Raw genomic sequence first — 20,905 nt, forward strand, 5'->3', positions numbered from 1 at the left:
CTCTAGGTAGGTACATACTAAATTTTTTAATAATTAAAATATACGGTAATGTGTAGGAGAGAGCGAGACAGGGAGACGACGTATTAAAAACGCCAAGGTGAAAGAAAACATACACGTCTCTAGTAATCTCATAATATTTTTATGGTCATTATGAAGTACTAGCATATCTAGGATTAAAATACATTACAATAATTAATTTGTGACAGGTTGACGGAAAGGTATAAAGAAATGTTGTCGGATAGGAAATACCATAACAGCAACAACAAACAATAAAAATTAACAGGTGGCAATTAATAATGTGGTATATAAATAATTTTATTAAAAACATTGAAGTTAGCCTTACCAAACCACACCCACCCCGTTTAATCGGGCGTATCACGGGACCCTACGTTTTATCTGACCACGTAGAAGCAAACATCCTTGTCAAGTCCACATGGGCCCTCGCTGTCCCATATATTGTGAACCTTTTTAGTAGAGAGGTAATCTCCCAAAAAGTGTTGTGTGAGTTGTGCAGGGGGATGAAAGTTCCATACAATCAAATTTTCGGTCACGTGTTTTTTTTGTGTTTGGTCGGCGTGTCGCCAGATGGCTAAATAATAATTATTTTTGGTTCATAAACAAGATATTTTATTCTTATCTATGGTGTTGAACCAAGGTTAGCCAATCATCGATCAGGGTAAAGTTTATCCGAACTAGCAAATTATTTCAAATTATTCAGTAACGTTTGACATTTCCAATTGCCAACTGCCATTTATTTTGCTTTGACAAATTGAAATTACAACGTTACGCATTTTATTATTAATTATATTTTATTGTACTTGTCTACCAGAATAATATTATAACATTGGTATGTATTGTCTATTACTTCTGTTAATTTTGTTGTACAAGACAACTGTTTGATATATTAGTGTAAAATAATATACCATCCCATGAGAAACATAATTTGATCTTACTTTGAATACTGATAAAAATAGTGCTATGCCAGTTATTTCAATATGAATTAACTACTCGAGCAGTCACACAATGCATATTATTTGATGCAATTGAGGGGTTTTCGTAATCAATGGAATATTATAACGTTTCGTACTAAGCCGAACATTTTCAAAAATTTGACAATGCAAGTTAAGCATTTTAATCTTTCAGTACCTATGTCATACAATAGTATTCGATGAAATTGATACTTCCAAACAATTATTACCTATGTGATATTCCAGATTGATTGCAGATCATTCCAGAATTTCAAGATGCCTCGTCATTGCTGGGTACCAGATTGCAAAATTAAGGGAGTGATCTGTCACGCATTACCAAAGGCAGACTACCAACGACGGCAATGGATCAATTTAATCGGCAATAGTACAATTAAACTGTTAAAATCACCTGACAACGTGGGAGTGTGCAGAAATCATTTTCTCCCGACAGACTACTGTGGAAAGAAGCTAAAAATGGGTGTGTGTCCATCTGAAAACTTGACAACCCCATTATCAGATAGTGATTCAAACATAAATCTGACGGAAGAAAATGATCCTTCCACTCATAGAATAGTATTAAACTTTGAAGCACGCGGTATTTCTGATAATTATTGTAGTGTGATTCCCTCTGAATCGCATATTATTGATCTTGCGATTCCCTCCGAATCATCGTTTAATATTGATCTTGCGATTCCTTCTGGATCATCGTCTTATATTGATCTTGCGATTCCCTCTGGATCATCGCGTATTATTGATCTTGCGATTCCCTCTGAATCATCGCCTAATATTGATCTTGTGAGCCCTTGCAGTCCAGTAGCAATACCTGCTTTTATCAAAGGTGAGTGATTTAAACATCTATTTTTATTGAAAATTAGATTAATCTCATATTATTTGAAACTCCAATCCACCTTATGCATTTTACATTTACTTATATATTATAACATAATGGGTGCATGTACCTAAATAACACGTTTGGATATCCATACATTAAATTATAATCATATTGTCAATTATTTTTACTAGCGAGACAGACTGGCGAGAGCCAGCTTGCCCAGCTAGTTTATATGATTAAGCTAGAATTCACCTAGTACCTCATACCTATATACTATGTTGACATGTTGCTAAATAATATTGTATTAATTTGTATGTTTTTAAAATATTTCAAATGCCGTATAATGTGTCTTGCAGATCGTACACCTGAAAATTTTCCTATGAATCTGACGGCCTTGACACCCAAGGCTCGAATGTATCGCCGCAAGTGTTTGCATTTGGAAAAATACATCCGACGAAGAAATAAGACGAACTTCAAGCATAGGATAAAGGGGGCAGAAAAATTTGCAGATTCACTAACCTTCGTTCAAGCCACCAAAGGCCTGTCAAAAATACAGCGAGACTTTTTCAAACTCCAATTAAAATCATGTAATTTAAAACCTAATGCCAGCGCTCCATTGGCGAGTCAAAAGTCCGAGGACAATAAATCGTTCGATTTGTCTATGCCCTGCTACTGATCAATGAACGAATAAAAAAGTCGAGCTGTCAAAAGTAAAAAATTGCGATTATCGTAATGTCTTCTGATAACCCTATGATTTTGTGTTATTTATATGTAGACTTGCGTAAAATAATAAAGCAGTGAAAACAACACAAGATTTACGTTTTCTTTTATGAATTTCATAAATACAAATAAAAAAATAATTGGTAAATCTCTCATTTTATAATGTGTAAATTAACAAATAAATCAATGAAAATGTTTAAAACAATTACAGATTTTTTTGCGTTCCAAATGATTGCGTATTAATGTCAAATCGAATTTGCATTGCGATCGACGGACGAAGTCTGGCAACTCGGAGGTAAAATATCAAACATGTTTGAAATCCAACGAGCCTGGTCTGCGGATTAAAAAGTCCGCAGACCTGGGGTGCTCCACGCGAAAAAAAAGTCCGAAGACTGTAAATCGTCTGACTTGCGTGCCAATGGAGCGCCGGCATAAAGGGCGACGCTTTACCGAAAGAGATAAAGTCTTAGCCCTCACTTTACTTAAGCAAAGTGGAAGAGGATATAAATTTCTGTCAAAACTTTTTACGTTACCATCTATCCGAACTTTGCAAACATTATTATCATCTGTTCCTATCTCCACCGGTATCTCTGGTGTCATTATTTCTCAATTAAAATCAATAGTTAGTGGTTTTACTGACCATGAAAAATATTATACACTCATGTGGGATGAAATGAGTTTACAACCGCACTTAGATTATAATAAAAAAAGTGACTTGATCGAAGGTTTTGAAGATTTTGGGCATCTGCGTTCTAAAAAAATTGCAGATCATGTCCTTGTCTTCATGATACGAAGTGTGGCTGGTAATAAAAAGCAGCCAATAGCGTATTATTATTGTGAATCTGCAACTAAGTCTGCTCAATTAGTTCGTTGCATTAAAGAGGTTTATAAGGCAGTAGTCTCCACAGGTATGCATTGTTCATAATATAATTATAGAAATAATATCAGTGACGAAGGGTGGAGGTAGGCTGTTAAGATCCGACATTAATAGAGCACACTAAACTTTGTTAATCATACATATTTATTTTTATTGAACAAATTAATTCTTAATTCAATGAAATCAAATAAGTATGAATGACAAGTTTAGTTGGCACTATTTATGTTGGATGTTAACAGTCTACCTCCGCCCCTCACCACTGCATGATATGAAGAAATATTATATATTTTATTATTGCACGTATTCTAATTGAAAGAAACGCATTCCAAAATAAATGATTTCTATGGATTTTGAAAGAGCTTTTGCACAAAATTATATTTTGAAGTAGAATATGTATTTTCAGTTAGAACATGTGTATTATACCTGTATTATATATTTTACAGGTATAAAGATAATCGCAACAGTATGCGATCAAAGCGCGACGAACATTGCTGCTTTGAAAAGTCTACGTGTCAATACAGAGAGACAAAGAGCCGATACCGGATATGAACGTATGTATTTATTACCTGTGTATATGTCAAATTAATTCTAATATTTTACATATTATTATATGCTTTTCACTTATTCGTTTTATTCTCAGGTATCACAATAGAAATTATCAAAGGACAAGAGATTGTCGCCCTCCTTGATGTGCCTCATTTATTGAAAGGGATGAGAAATAACTTGATGACAAAAGACCTTATGTATTTCGATGGCAAGACAATTAGGTACGCATCGTGGAAACATATTATTGATCTGTATAAGATAGATCAGGCGAACGTCGGCAATTTGAGGCTCATTCCCAAAATAAATGAGACACATATTTTTGCATCGAAAATGAATAAGATGAAGGTGTCGACTTGTGCCCAAGTGCTAAGCCAGAAATTTGGCAGTCACCTGGTGTTCTGTGCCACACAAGGTAACTTGGTTTTATATATTATGTAACTAATTCAATAACATTTAACTCAAAATCTGATTATTTTTATAACAGTATATTAAAATAAATTAAAAAAGCATTTATAATTTTAAAGTTATCAGTTATGCCATCATGGATTAATTAAATATTTCCACCTGAATTAACCCTGCTGCAAAGTCATTCAAATTTATTTAATTACATATAAGAGTAATTTCCAAATTATAAAGTATACATGGAAGTACACCGAATTAGCTAGGCGAGTAGATACTATTTTCAGAAGATACTGAATATCTTTTTATTTCGATTCCAGGGGTAGTGATGCCAAACGGACAAATCATCCCAAGAGAAGCTGAATACACCGGCAAAATGCTATTGTTTTGGGATGAAGTTTTTGACTCTGTGAATGGAACCTCACTGAAACCACATCCGTATTGGAAAACGAAAAGGGTTTGCGCTTCAAAGGAGTCATTACACCGAAAGGAGTCATTCCACCGACAATTCTGGTTTGATAGTATAGTAAAAATTAGACAGATGCAATTTGTAGACCAACATAAAAATCCAGTACCAAAGGTGCCATCACTTCTGAATTGTGAAAAAACTTTGGCTGGTTGCATTAAAATATTGGATATATTGCATGATGTGGGATTTGAGTATGTAGCTTTTCGTAATTTCAACCAGGATTCGCTGGAAAATTTCTTTGGCAGTATAAGAAGCCACAATTTTCGTAATGTCAATCCCACACCATGTCAATTTTCAGGATCCTTTAAAAGCCTTTTGATTAACAATTTAATGTCTAGATATTCCATCAGAAATAATTGTGAGAAAGACGATGAGAATTTATTAGGATTTTTAAAACAAACCGATGACACCCCACAAAACCTTGATGAAAGCATTTCAGGCGTAGTTTCAGAGGATTATTTGGAAGATAATTTAACCTCTACGAATGGTAAAATGTACACTGCTGGTTATGTTATTCGTAAAATTTCAAACTCTTGTACGCATTGTAAACGCGACATGAACACCGAGCCTACCAGCAAGCACGCTAACGTAGCTATGCGAGAATTCGGAAAGGATAGAAAATTAAAATATGTCTCTGACAATATGCTTGACTGCTTCAATTCAACTGGAAAATTAATTAGAAATTATTTATCAGAAAATGCTTCTACGCATAATATTCAGGCAAAATTAAGAACCAAAATTCTTCAGAAAATTGATTTCACCGTTTTTTCGTGCCCTCTCCATAAAGAAGAGATTAAGGATAGATTCATAAAATGTATGCTTTCTTTACAAATACATGCTTTCTGTAATACTGCAAATAAAATTCTAAATGGCAAATTAAATTATTCGGGGAGAAATAAAGTTTATTTAGCAGCTGGTCAAAAATATAATAGTAGGCGAAGAAGGCCTGTGCGATAATATTTGCTTAACAATAAAATTATTTGTACAGATTTTACACTAGTACCTATGTACTGGTAAATATTTTTTAATTTTACTCCAGTTTTACTACAGTTGTGATTTAAGTTACATATTGCGTTTTTCTAATTTTTATGCTCTGGTTATTCACTTTATTTTGGGGGATTTAACAACATTCGCAGTGCACTGACATTGACACCTCATGACAGTTATTCTATCTCTTTTACAAGGTAAAATTAAAATGTAATTATTATTGTCAACCATTATATAAAATAAAATCATATATTTATTTAAATTGAGATGTCAATGTCAAACCATTGAGGCTGCATTTTTTTTTTACATTTTTTGAGAGTAATGAGGAGATATGGCAGCGGACCATGATTCGTCAGATCCGAGACGGAGGAGCGACATTGGCCCTGGCTCAGTCAAATGCTACGGAACGCCCAAAACAAAAAGATAAGTGAAGAAGCCTATATCGTAATGTTTATTTAGAATTAGTATCATTTGCACATTTTTTTTAAATCAATAATGATGGATAATGTTTGTTCTCAGTTGTTTTGTAGTTGCATTTTGCATCTATCACTTTTTTCTTCATTGAATATTTGCGATAATTGACATATTACGGAGTGAGTTATTATTTGTTCATTTATTTTTATAGTTAACATGTTGGAACGGTGGCCGTTGCAGCCTCCCATCACATCCAACTGGACATGGCTCGGCTGCGTGCTACATATGCATCAATGGATTCTCAAGCGAGTCCGGTTTTACATCGTCCACTCGAGGCGCAGGAGCGACATTGGCCCTGGCTCAGCCAAATGCTACGGAACGCCCAAAACAAAAAGATAAGTGAAGAAGCCTATATCGTAATGTTTATTTAGAATTAGTATCATTTGCACATTTTTTTAAAATCAATAATGATGGATATTGTTTGTTCTCAGTTGTTTTGTAGTTGCATTTTGCATCTATCACTTTTTTCTTCATTGAATATTTGCGATAATTGACATATTACGGAGTGAGTTATTATTTGTTCATTTATTTTTATAGTAAACATGTTGGAACGGTGACCGTTGCAGCCTCCCATCACATCCAACTGGACATGGCTCAGGTGCAGGCTACAGATGCATCAAAGGATTCTGAATCGAGTCAGGTTTTACATCGTCTACCTGAGGCGCAGGAGCGACATTGGCTCTCGCACAGCCAAGTGCTACGGAACGCCCAAAAAAAAGTAAATGAAGAAGCCTATATCATGTTTATTTAGAATTAGTATCATTTGTACATTTTTTAAAAATCTAATACTGATGGATAAATTTTTTTTACATGCATTTTGCGTGTGTCTTCATTTTACTTCTTTCAATAATTACGATAATTAATATTATTTCGGAGTGATTCATTATTTGTTTTTTACTTTTACTTTTATAGTAAATATGGAACAGCCATCGATGCAGTCTCCCATCACATCCAACTAGACATGGCTAGGCTGACAGCGGACTTGACGTTAGAAGATGCAAGAAGACAGGCGAGCAATAGTGATTAAAATAATTGTAGTGTTTTCAGTGATCAGTTATAATTTATTATAATATAAAACAAACGGCTCTCATGTAGGGAAGCCTACCTGTCAAATTTCATAGACAACTACAGAAAAATATCTATCGTGTTGTTGTTATAATATATAGTGAAATCATGTGCCGCATAGATCCTTAATCCTAGGCAAAATATAATATAAATATTTAAATGATGTTCCAAGAAGGATTAAATTTTATTCATCGTAAATGATTATTATATTATGCCGTGGTTGTCTATGAAATCTGATGGGTAGGCTTTCCTACATGAGAGCGAAACATAGTTTAATAATGTTTCCATTTATTTTTTTAATATTCGTATCAGTTAAACAAACTACTTACTCAATAATAATGTTTATAATATTTAATTTCATGAATGTTAATATTTTACTTGATAACTGTTACTATACTTATTGATTTTAAATTTTATAAATAAATGTGTGTAATTTATATAATTGCCTTTTATTTATTTCGTTTCCCATGCCTGAATATGAAAATAAATTCAAATTTGGTGGGCTTTTTAATTTTATTTCAAAGCCTTTACCATAGATGGTGCTGTTTTAGTGGGAATACTTTTGTTAGCCTCTTTCGAATCCATTTACGTATATTATCTATGGAGTTGTGTCTGCACTATTGTACCGATAGCACGCGTTTACGAAGTGTCTTACAAAACTACTTTTTCAAGTGGGAAAAAAGTCTTTACCGAGCAAGCAAAGTTTATTAATCAACAGAAACCTACACAATACGTTCGTGGTAGTGTAATTTTTTGCCACCGGGGTGTAACAACATAATTACAGTGCTTTGAAGTTCAAACGTTGTCACTATTTTTCAACAATGACATTTCAAAACGTCAAACGATTATAAGTACGCCCGATTGCCTAGTATTTGTATATTAGGCGCAACCCAATTATTACGAAAAAAACATATTATGACGTCCGCGAGCCCCTTCGATTGATCACTGCGCACACAGCGTTTGCCAAACAAAAACGCAGGTAAAGAGACCTTGCCAATTTCGCTATTTAATTATGAGGACAAAGATGATCATAATGTATCACGTGATGAAAAAATAATACGATTATGTCAGTTTATATAAAAAAAACTAAATCACCAGAAATCATAAGAGCAATCACTGAAATTTCGGAGGCAATTTTAAGTTCGGATACACAAACTGCTGGTGACAAACAAAAGATCAAACAAGACCCCGTCATCGTTGCTACGCTACAAAGAATTGAAAGTCAAATCGCTAAAATAAAGGAACGTGTAGACAAAATAAATGCTGAACCTAAGTCCCTTCCTAAATACTCCGACATAATCAAAAAAGTACCGAACCACATTCCACCTACCACCAACGATCGCACGTTTGCTGTAATCGTCAAATCCGTAAATGGGAAGGATTCTTCTGAAACCATCAAAGGATCAATCAAGAAAAACATTAAGCCATCCAATCTCAAACTCTCAGTAAGCAACATGTACGCTACCAAGAATAGTAGCGTTGTAATCAACTGCGAAACCAGGAAAGATGCAGAAAAACTGCTTAAAACATTCCCAGATGCTACCAACGGCTTACTCAAGGCAAGCGAGGGTCAAAAATTGTCTCCGGTCATCGTACTCAAGGGAGTAAATAAAGATACTAAAGACAACGAAATAATCAAGACAATCCTTTTACAAAACGAAGCACTGTCCGAGGCCATAGGTGATAAGGAACCAGAAGACCAAATAAGACTGATAAAAACGGCACGAAATTACAAACATGACAATTTAAAGAATGTTTTTCTCATGGTGGACCACACCGTCAGGCGAGAGGCTCTGAATCAAAGCAGAATAAAAATAAGCTTTCAAAGAGTACATGTCGAAGACAATTGCACGCCATTGCAGTGCTACAAGTGCCAGGGATATGGTCATAAGGCAGAAAAGTGCTGCGACAACAAAAACAGGTGCATGCACTGTGCCGGGGAACACAAGTCAAATGAATGCTCAAAGAAGGACGATCTGAACTCACAGAAATGTTGGAACTGCTTCACAAGCAACAAGAAGATCTTCAACCACAAAGCAACAAGCAAGAGTTGTCCACTTCACCATAAAATGACAGAACTTACTAAACAAAAAACCAAATATGGATGACAAGGATAGCCATAACAAGGATAGACATAACAGCAACACCCACCACACAATAGAAATAACATTCTGTCAACAAAACCTTCAGATATGTCGAAATGCCACAGACCATCTACTCAGCAACTCATCAAAATATGACATATTACTACTACAAGAACCATATGTTGGTGCAACAGGCGTTCTCACAGCTCCAAAAAAATTCAAAATATATCAAACTACAGGTAGCATTGACAACCCATGCAAAGCCGTTATCGCCACTACCAATTCCAAGCTAAAAGTCATATTCCGAAACGAAATCTCTGACACACATCATGCCTTCGTCACATTGGCTACTGAAAAATCCACACTCATTATCGGATCCATCTACATTTCTCCATCAGCCACATTTTCCCAAACGACAGACAAAATAGTCCAACTTGCCAGCACTCGAGCTGACGTCATCATTGGAGGCGATGTGAACGCCAAAAGTCACTGGTGGGGCAGCTCAAAAAATGATAAAAGAGGAGAAGAGCTATCAACCTGTCTAGCCAGCTGCGGTAGGGATATAATAAATGAGGGACACACACCTACGTACAACACCTGGCGGGGGCAAACTCACATCACTTCATTCATCGAAATTACAGTTTCAACACCTAAAATAACTGATAAAATCATCAACTGGACAGTGCAACCACAACACAATCCCATATCTGACCACGAACCCATAATCTTCACTTACACGAAAATGTCCCAGCCATACACACACTCAGAATCAACATACAAATACATTTTCAACGAAAACACAAACTGGACTGAAGTGGAAGAGGCATTTCGGTTCCACATGACAGAACTAAACATCAACTTACACTCAATTCACTCCGCTAGTCACCCACACGAACTAGACATTATCACAGACAACATGACAGCTGCCTTTAAAAACGCATGCAACCAATCACTCTCTCAAAGAATACAACACTCAACAAGGAAAAGACCAATCTGGTGGACAACCAACTGACAGAGATCAAACGAGCAACACTAACAGCTAAGCGAAAACTAAAAAATGCCAGCCATATCACACGTCTGGAAAAACTCAACACGTACATCACACAAAGAGACACATACAAAAGATCCATTGATGAAGCAAAGATCAAAAGCATAAAAACTTTCTACGGCAACCAAACTTCGCAAACAGCATGGTCATCACTACACAAAACCATCAAAATCACCAATCCAAGAGACCCACCTACTACTCAGCAAAAACGGACACCAACACATCACAGCACGTGACTCGGCTGAAGTCCTCACAAAAAAGTTTTTCCCCTATGACGATCCCAATGCTGACACACAAAAACAGAGCATGACTAGAAATTCTTAAGAACACAACTTTCCTAACACTGAAACTGTGCTAACATGAGTTCGAAAAAGGCACCAGCACACGATCACTTGACAGCAGATATTTGTACACACTTCATTAACACATTTCCAGAAGAAATTCACGCACTATACAACCAATGCCTCAAAATCTCCCACTTTCCAACCACTTGGAAAGACGCCATCATAAAGCCAATACCAAAACCTGCAAAGACACTAAAGACACAAACAGCTACAGACCAATAGGACTACTACCAGTATTTGGAAAAGTTTTAGAAAAACTACTCATACAACGAACTTTTTGGCACCTTACACAAAACAAAGAAATCAGCGAACATCAATACGGCTTCACACTACAGACATCGATAGAACACGCGCTACACACGGCCATCAACACAATCAAAGCTCACCTAAATTCAAAAAAACTAATCGTGGCCATCTCCTTGGACATTCAAGGAGCATTTGACAACGCTTGGTGGCCCCACATCAAACATTCTCTCGCACAAAAATCCACACCACAAAGTTTGTATTTACAAACTCATACGAAGCTACTTACAAGACAGACAAGTCACGCTCAAATACGCAGGAGAGGAGGAAACAGACACCAGGCTGCATAAAAGGCTCAACATGTGGACCAACCCTCTGGAACATTGCCATAAACGATCTTCTCACAATAAACATTTCAAACAACGCACACATACAAGCATTCGCAGACGACGTACTAATCACGATCGCTGCTGATGTCATACAAACACTTGAAACAACAACCAACGAAATACTAAAAAAGACACTTAAATTGGGAAATAACACTAAACTCACATTTTCTGACACAAAAACACACATTATGTTCATGTCCAAACACACCATACAACCACCGAACATTACATGGAAAGGACAAAAGAAAGATCTTGTTGACTCATTCAAAATACTGGTAGGAGGAGAACTGGAGTAGTTCTAGACAGACACCTAAAAAAAAGCTACACAAATTGGTAAGCGGTTCATGAGGGCTGCAAGAGCAACGTGGGGAGCCTCCCCAGAGGTCCTTAGAATCATATACTTGGGAGCAATCGAGCCTACAATCACTTACGCAGCATCCATCTGGAGCAACGCCACACACAAAAAATCCATACAAAAAAAACTAAACACAACTCAACGTCCCTTTGCAATTTCGATCTGCAAGGGTACAGGACCATATCACTCACATCCGCCCAAGTACTGGCAAACACCACCCCTCTAAACCTAAAAATACAACAACTCGCCGAACTATACAGCATAAAAATGCCTACTTTAGCCAAACACCTTCCAACTGAGAGAACATATGAAAACAAAATACACTACACAGAATTACCTCACCCAGACACCTTGAAAACATAGAACACACACTAACCACCGACCACAGCGCACTCACTGAACACAACGCAACGGGTTTGGAGATCTACACAGAAGGCAACCGCATCGATGGCAGCCTTTGTCGTTTACAAAGGTGGAGCATTTATTACAAAACGAAAGTTAAGGCTCGAAAGCTACTGCTCTGTTTTTCAGGCAGAAATGCTAGCCATCAGAGAATCCCTCGATTGGACACTGGTTAATTTCAGCAAACACCACCCCATCGAGGTGATCATATACTCTGACAGCCAATCCAGTCTTGTAGCTTTCCAAAACCCTTCATCCACACACCCACTCGTAAGAGCCAGCCTGACATTATGCTCACACCTGAGAAACATAAATATCACCCCCAGGTTCATCTGGATAAGAAGTCACATTGGCATAGCCGGAAACGAAGAGGCAGACAAATACGCAAAACAAGCCACCACAGACAAAAGATCCACCACTTACACAAAATTCCCTCTCACGTTCGCAAAGACGAAATTAGAAGAAGACACCACATATCTATGGAACAAAAGATACACTGAATCCACCACTGGATCGACAACAAAAATATTCATACCAGGCATAAACTCAGGAAAACACTTCATACACAACATCACACTCAATCATGAACTCACACAAATGCTGACGGGCCACGGGGCAATGAGAGCCTATCTAAAAAGGTTCAAACTGAGAGCCGACGATCACTGTCCATGCGATGGAGTCAGGACTCAGACAGTCAAACACGTATTGGCCGATTATCCTATACTTGAGAAAAAAAGGTGGACCCTCGGGGTACAGTGCCACCAGCAAAACATCACAATATACTTATCAAAACCAGACTCATCAACAAAACAACACGAAAACTATTCACTGAATACCTAACAAAAGCCATCAAAAAAATAATGGCAGTAAACGGAGGGACATAAACACAACACAACACAGAAGTTACACATCCTCACAGTCTCATATCAATATAATGTATACCTACTATTATTTTACTATGTTATATTAACTAAAATTATTTCTGTACTTTTTATATCATTCATTAACACATTTTTTATTATTATTTATATTTTATATATCTCTGTATTTTTATCTCATTACCTTAACACATATTTTTATATTTTCTTTTCTTTTATATTTTCCACTTTAATATTTTATATAATATCTCTGCACTTTTTTAACTCTACTTTAACACATATTTTAATATTCTTTATATTTTATATTTTTTTTATGTTTACATTATTGTGCTTAAACGTAAATTATGTAAATGAAATATGAACAATGTAATACTTAAGTAATAACCCTTGTACGAAAAAGCAAGGAATTCAATAAACGAATTTAAAAAAAAAAATATCTCACAAACTTGGTACTCGCACCCAGTGACGTGCCGAGCGGGGGTGTTGGGGGTACGAAACACCCAGGCGGCAAAAGTCTCCTTTCAAATAAAAAAATGGTTTATTGAATAATAACTTAATCTTACGATGAGATATATTATGAAATTCATAATATTATACGCGTTACCCACTACGAAAGGGCGGTGCTTAATATAGGGAGGTGTTTACCACAGGACCGCAAATCGAAGGGTTTAAATGAAATATTATAATATTATATTATTATTTAGGCTTTAAAATCTCCGATCTGAAACTAGGTAATTCATCGCATACATGTAGAGAACCACTGAAACGAATTATTTCAAAGTCTCAATTAATTGACTAAGTATCGTATACCAAATAATTAAAATATTTGAGCTAACATAGGTATTACGTTTGTTTATATGACAGGAATTATCATGGAGAGCCCTCCATCCAGCAGTGGATAGATTCGGCTGATGATGATATGACAGGGCGCCAGAAAATGAACATGACCATAAAAGTGCTATATTTGAAGAAAAACATCTTGACTCCAGAGTATGTTCCATAGATATTAAAAAAAGTCGCCTGCATCGCAATTATCTAATATCGCATTAGTTATTTTTTTAACTTTTTAAATCGCTAGGTACTTACGTGTTATAATTAAGAATGTTAAATATTTCATTCGGCTGTCGGGACCACAATAATTTTAAGCGGGCATCCGAGTGGCAGTCACTGTTAATAATTCAAGGGATTTTGTCATTACGTTTGACAGTAAACTGACGTTTAGTGGTCATATGGATACCATTTGAGGGTCCAGAAGAAATTTTTGAGACTCCTTTACTTTCGGCTGTGTGGATATTATCCGTGGCTCTATTTGACTGTACATTCTTTTAGGTATGCTTACATACTGTAGCTTAAAATTTAGAAGGGATCTTTATTCATTCTTGGTGGTGTTGGCTTGTGTGTCTTTGATATTTGTCTTAGGAATCGATGGCATCCGTTGTTTGTTCTCCCAAGGTGTAGAACTAACCTGCCATTAGTAATTCCAATTAGGAATGCAGTAACTATGTTTAAGCAAATCGCTTCGGATATTAATATATTCCACTTACGAGAAAGTGAATTTAGTTGGACGTTGTTTTATGAGTTTTTAAGATAGGGTCTATTAACGTAGTTCACTCTGTGTGCTTTCATATCCTTTTATTTTTGTTATTTTATTTCTTATTTTATTAATTATTGTATTATTAACTCACATTGCCCTGTATTTTTATTTGAAAAATTGTTAAAAAACACTTATTTTATGTCATGTCGTGAACGCTTTGAATTTATGATTTCTGATGTTCATTATATAAATAATAAATTTGAATTTGAATTTGAATTTGAATTCAGTGCAGCCTTGGTCGCACCCCATCGGATGTCAATATATTTCTCAAGAAACAAGTCCCAAATTATCAAGAAACAAAATTGTTCGGATATCACAAATTATTCCTCTTTGGTAAGGGCATATAAAAACTGTCATGCAATTGCATTTTCATAATCACATTGGCATGGAATATCCACATACTAAACGTGATAATTAATATATTTTTAAAATCAATAAATAAAATAAACGTGCAATTTTCCCGATAACATCTCGTGCCACACTAGTAACTTAGGATTTATTACAAAAAATCGTGAATTTGATTTTGTATATAAGCTGCATTCGTCATTTTACTTAAGATTATAATTTTATAATAAATATAAGTTTTATTATGTAATAGAAAATCATACGTGTATCTAAAATGGCTGTATTTCCTGTATTATTATGTGCATTGATTGCTGTGGCCCATTTTGGACTTGAAGTGGTTAGTACGAGTACAATGGTTTATTTATACAAATTTTATATAATTTTAATTTTAACTAGGTAAATAAAATAAATTATATTTTAAAAACCATTTTGTATAGAAAATACAATTAAAAGTAGAATGTAATTTATACGATTATTGTCCACTCCAAACCAATATAACAGTTTACTATTTTGAAATAGCAAATTATCTGTAATAAATATTGTAATATAATACAAACTTACTGAATGAATAAACTTGTGAGTTTAAATAATGTAGTATATTGTTTGAATAGTAAAGTTATTGATAACCGTTATTTATTACCTTCTAAAATATATAATTTAATTTTTTTGTAATTACTTAATATGAGGCGCATAGTTTCAAAAATCCCTAAAACGATTTTAGGTTGTTCTGAGAAAAGTGAGAAAATTTATTTATTTAATCTGTGAACTTTACGTATTTATTATGTAATTCGTACATTCTAGAGTATTTTGGCAGGTTTTGAAATTTACCCTAATTTTTGATCATACGTCTTGACGGTTTTTGCGTTTTTTAAAGTTCAATCTTTGGCCATCATATTAAAGGCAACAAAAATATCCATCTGAATACATATCTAACTCAAAATTATTCAAAGTTTTATATATATAGGGGGATTTGAAACTAGGTACTTCATATATATATTTTATTTAAGATATACCTATGTCGTATATTTTCCATCACGAATATTTTTTTTTACCATGAGTCCGACAAGTTCCGTATTAAGCTTAATATATTATGTAAATTAAGTTATTTTAATTACTGTAAAATAATTCACAAACCGGAATACATTATTTTTACGAAACAACGATAATCTCGGGAATTTTACGAACCGGAGCTGCGCTCCGGTGCACTTCTATTCGCCTCATGTCCTGCTTTCCTGACAGTTGCTTATTCATATTCTTTTAATAATTGTGCGATCTAGGATTCTAATGATTCTAAAATAATAGTATTCAAAGTAGATATGAAATAACTTTCGAAATAAATTACCAAAGGAATGTGTATAAAACTATCAGCACAAATCATGTTAGGTCATATTATTATTATGAATAAAATACATACTAAATGAAGATAAACACCATGGGAAGTTAGCTATCATCATCGTAATACCGTAGTGTATGCACTGGAATCAAAACATTATTCAGAACAATTATAAAAAAATATTATTCCATTTATATTATGACAATGTAATATTGTCTATTAAATATTACATGGAAAAATGGAAAACAAAAATTATATCGTTAGTATGTTTAATCATTAGTCAAGTGATTTCAGTAACAGAGACCAGTGTTGCCAACTGTCATTGACAAAAACATGCCAGACGGGGTACGAAAACAAGCTATTTGGCAGGAAAAACGCTAGATTTTGAGAAAATAAAATGTCTCTTTTCATAATGTAACATTTTTTTGCCAATCGAAAAAAGTGCCTAAAATTGAAAAGAATGGGTATACGTGGGAAAATCACACCACATTTTCGCAGAAACTCATTTCAAAATTGACAAGCAATAATTAATTAATCTAAGAACTGTAAGTAATAATTAAGTAATACTAGAGAGTGGAATCTCCGATAATCGTCAATACGATACCACTTGCCTAATCACAATATATTAAATTATAATGTTTGATACCATTATAACATAACACTAAACGCCAAGAATACTCATATTGTTTCATTGTATTGTCTTATTTCTCAAGTACTGACTTACCTTCATTAACTATCTGAATACATCTAGATTATTTTCAGCACATTTAAAGCTGTTAAATGCATCAAAAAATGCTATAAGCTAGATGCACTTTTTGAATGATAAAAAAGCTAAGAAATAAAGAATGCCTATCGAAAAATACTAGATCTGGCAAGAAAAATGATTAGTTGGCAACGATGGCAGATAGTCACACATCGTTGATTTATTGGGGCCATTTTATTGTGTTTAGATACATTATAGTATGTGTAGTAAGATAAACTGATGTTACATACGGATTTTTTTCACAGCGCGCTGTTCCTTCATATCCTATGGTTGGTCATGGTTCGCATAATTCCGGAAAATATCCAACGCCAGGACAAAAAGTGGGTACTTAGTAAGAAAATATTGAAATTAAAGTTATGATGCTTACGATTTTAAAAAAAATATATAAATAATACAAATGCATTTTTATATAGGTACCTACCCGTTTTAAATTTAAAAACAAATTCTCACCTCTCTCCGATAAGATAGCTTTCGGCAAACTGTGCCACGGTGAAATATTTTACGTACAATTTACATGTAATCAAAAGACTTATGGGGCGGACAGTCCTCCTCATTATATGGGATAAACTCTACTAGGCCTACACGAGGTAGGTATATAATATAAATAGATTTCGTATATTTATTTTTATCCTACTGTCATTTCAGGAACCGAAGAAGGGAACACACAAGTCTGTTTGTCCTAATTATACCATAAATGCTGACTTGACGAATCCTGAAATAAAAATTTTATATTTAAGGTAAATATTATCATAATAATATAATAGTCATTGTTTTTTAAGAAGTTCACCAAAATATATACTTAATAAAATATACAAAAATAACAAATTAGTGAAATCGACATGACGTATGACGTACGTCACGTGTTGCGAAAGAGTTGGATATTTTATTAAATTTAAGTTTTTTTTTATCATGTCCGATCCTCAGAAGATGGCCTCCGTAGAGTGGAGGTTTGTATTGATAGATTTTTACTTTACGAGAAATGGATATTAACCATTTGCTTAACCTATTTTATTCGGTCTATACTTTGACTTCAAACACACATTATAAAACAATATGTGTATTTGTCAGACCCAGTATTCAAATCTGGGATGCATGACATTATAGGCCGACGCATTAGCCACCATAATAAAATGGTTTAAGTCTTTATCGGTACAATACCGAAGTGCGAAAATATATAAATACTAGTGGAATGGTTTAATATTTGAAAATAAAAATTCTAAATTTAATACGTAGAGTGCTAAGGATTGAATTTAAAAAAAAGTAAAAAAAATATAATATTAGAGATTTTTATTTTTAACATAATATAGTATATTTTTATTCATGTAATTGCATTTAAATATCCTAAAAAGTAGTACATATTAAATTTACTATTTTAAGCCTTTTCTATATAATATAAATATCCATCCATAATATAAATACCCAATCCATTGTACCAGGGCTTTTCGATATACAATATTTGTAGCTTTTCCATTTGGTGCCAAAATATATAAATTTTTACTACTCCCCACTCTTGATGCCGCTACATACAATTGGCCGTAAGTGAAGCATTCCGATCAAAAGTAGCAGCGCCCCACGCCGCGCCGGCTCGGTTGGCTCCCTACCGATTACCGATTCTAATAACACAATAATTATTTGCATCTAACTTTGCCATTTGACCTACGATCGAGCTAAAATAAACGCCAATATTTTTTAAATGTACACATTTTAGCGAATTTTTAATGGTAAATGGGGGTTGCAACATTAACTACCGCGTTTCAAGGCCTTTTTCCGCAAAAACCGTAAAACTGTCCCTGGGGTGCAACAGGTTAAATCTCAAATTTAAGACCCCAACCACGCACTTTGACTCGTCGGCCTCCGTCCACTGTCCAAATTTTGTCGAAATCCGACTGCGCGTGTGGATTTGCATAAAGAAAAACCGACGCGACGATACATACAAACATCCAAATAATATATTTTAGATATTATAGTATGGTATAGATAATGCATTTCTGATAAAACGCGTATGTATTTATAATATAATTTTATTAAATATTGTCTTCAAATAAAACAATACTGAACTGTGTTTTTAAAATATAGAACATATATTAATAATTAAATAAAACACAATATTTACTACTAATTACACTAAAATAAAACACAACGTATTTCCACCATGAATTAAAGATAGTTAACACCATAAAATAAATTTATAGAATATCTATTTTAAAATCTGTCCTCAGCCTTTGAGAGAACTTCAATAATAAAAATAATTACCAATATATTATAAATAAAATAAAGTGTCTGAAATAATTAAAAAAAAACAGTATTATTTTACGTGTTTCTTAAATCTGACCGTAATAATTATTCGATTGTAAAAACATTCACTGTTAATCTTTTAGATAGAATATTATTTATTAATTAAAACACTTTTAATTTTATTTTAACATCCCCTTCCAGCGCCCTAAAAAATAATAAAACATAATATATTTTTTTAAATCTCACCCTTATTGACAATATTAATGAGTTATTTTTGTTATTACAGACCATTAATGAAAAACGTGTTGAATTCAAAGATATTTCCCAAACCAACACCTCTTATTCAAGAATTGTGGGAGTGTCTATTCGAAATGGTGAACAGCGATATAACGCAATATCAATTTTTGGCATATACTTATACAATAGGAGCGAGTTCTCTTCTAACCATTTATAACAAGGATCTCATCTTTTGCGGTTTTAAACAGGTTGATAAATAAATAATTATTGAATTAATAATATCGACCGAGTTGGTTAAATTTGAATTTCAAATCAAATTTATTTGAGTTTTGTACTATTCCATTTGAGTCATTTTTGCGTCTTCAGAAACTATGTGCACTCACATGGTAAATACACACTGATGAGTGATGACGAATACATTTAATTGTTGTTTATAATTCTATGGTATGATGGCATAATATGATATGTCAGTTTTTTTGGCAAATTTACTTCAAATATACCTTCAGACCCATATCAATTAGATCGACAAGATATCAAAATATGGTATTAATAGGTTGGGAGAAATAAGTTGAATCAATATGTGATTTGTGCATTGTTGGAATATTTTTCGAAGTTTAAAATTGTACTCCTGAACAATTTAGAAAAACGGACATATCATGTTTTGTCATCTTACCACAGAATTTATATAGCAATTATAATAAAAGAAGGTACAATTATTACTTTCGACAACTTTTCTATAAGTAGGTACTGAAAAGTTGTCACGTTTGTTCAAGATAGGTATTAACTTTTCCGGTTTCTTTATTTAAGCATAAAATAGATTCTGTGAAGTATTACTTAATTGTCAAATTATAGATAGGTTTGATTTAGGTAAGTTTGTATTATCCTGTAGAAAAAACAGTGAATATTAAATTAAACTTTATTTACTAAAATAAATATATCTACATGTTTAATATTGTATGTACATTTATTATCGCACCCCCAGAAGTAAACTGACGTTAGTCTGAATATGGCTGTTTTGAGCTATAAATGCAGTTCAATTACATTTTTTTTCTTATCTCAGGAGAACACTTCCGTATCTCTAAAAAAAATATTTAATAAGATATACGCCTAGCTTCAGTGTTCTTTTAAACAAATTGAGTCAAACAACGAGAAAAATACTCCAGTAACTTTGATACTCCATTGCCCTTCTTATAATATCTTTACAGCAAAAAACAAGTCCCTAGCCAAACACTGAGGTAACTGAGTTGCTCCAGTGTCCTTCTGGGAATTAATTTTCAGTAAATGGCAGCACTGAGCTACAATACTGATTTTGACAGTT

The 20,905-nt window shown here is 33.9% G+C and overlaps 1 protein-coding gene across 1 annotated transcript in view; it reads right to left on the reverse strand.

Moving 5' to 3' along the window:
• LOC147077650 (uncharacterized) overlaps window positions 1-13,629 on the reverse strand; it is a 72,461-nt gene extending 58,832 nt beyond the window's left edge. The window contains exons 1-2 of the mRNA XM_085960579.1: window positions 13,523-13,629; window positions 344-484 (exon numbers count right to left, since the gene is read on the reverse strand). The gene's annotated coding sequence lies outside the window, so the exon portion shown is untranslated. The remainder of the gene's footprint in view (window positions 1-343; window positions 485-13,522) is intronic.
• Window positions 13,630-20,905: the final 7,276 nt, after the last annotated feature.

Source organism: Rhyacophila brunnea, unplaced genomic scaffold (genome assembly GCF_057557595.1).
Source record: "Rhyacophila brunnea isolate RB1 unplaced genomic scaffold, BYU_Rbru_1.0 scaffold_12, whole genome shotgun sequence".
Classification (NCBI taxonomy): Eukaryota; Metazoa; Arthropoda; class Insecta; order Trichoptera; family Rhyacophilidae; genus Rhyacophila; species Rhyacophila brunnea.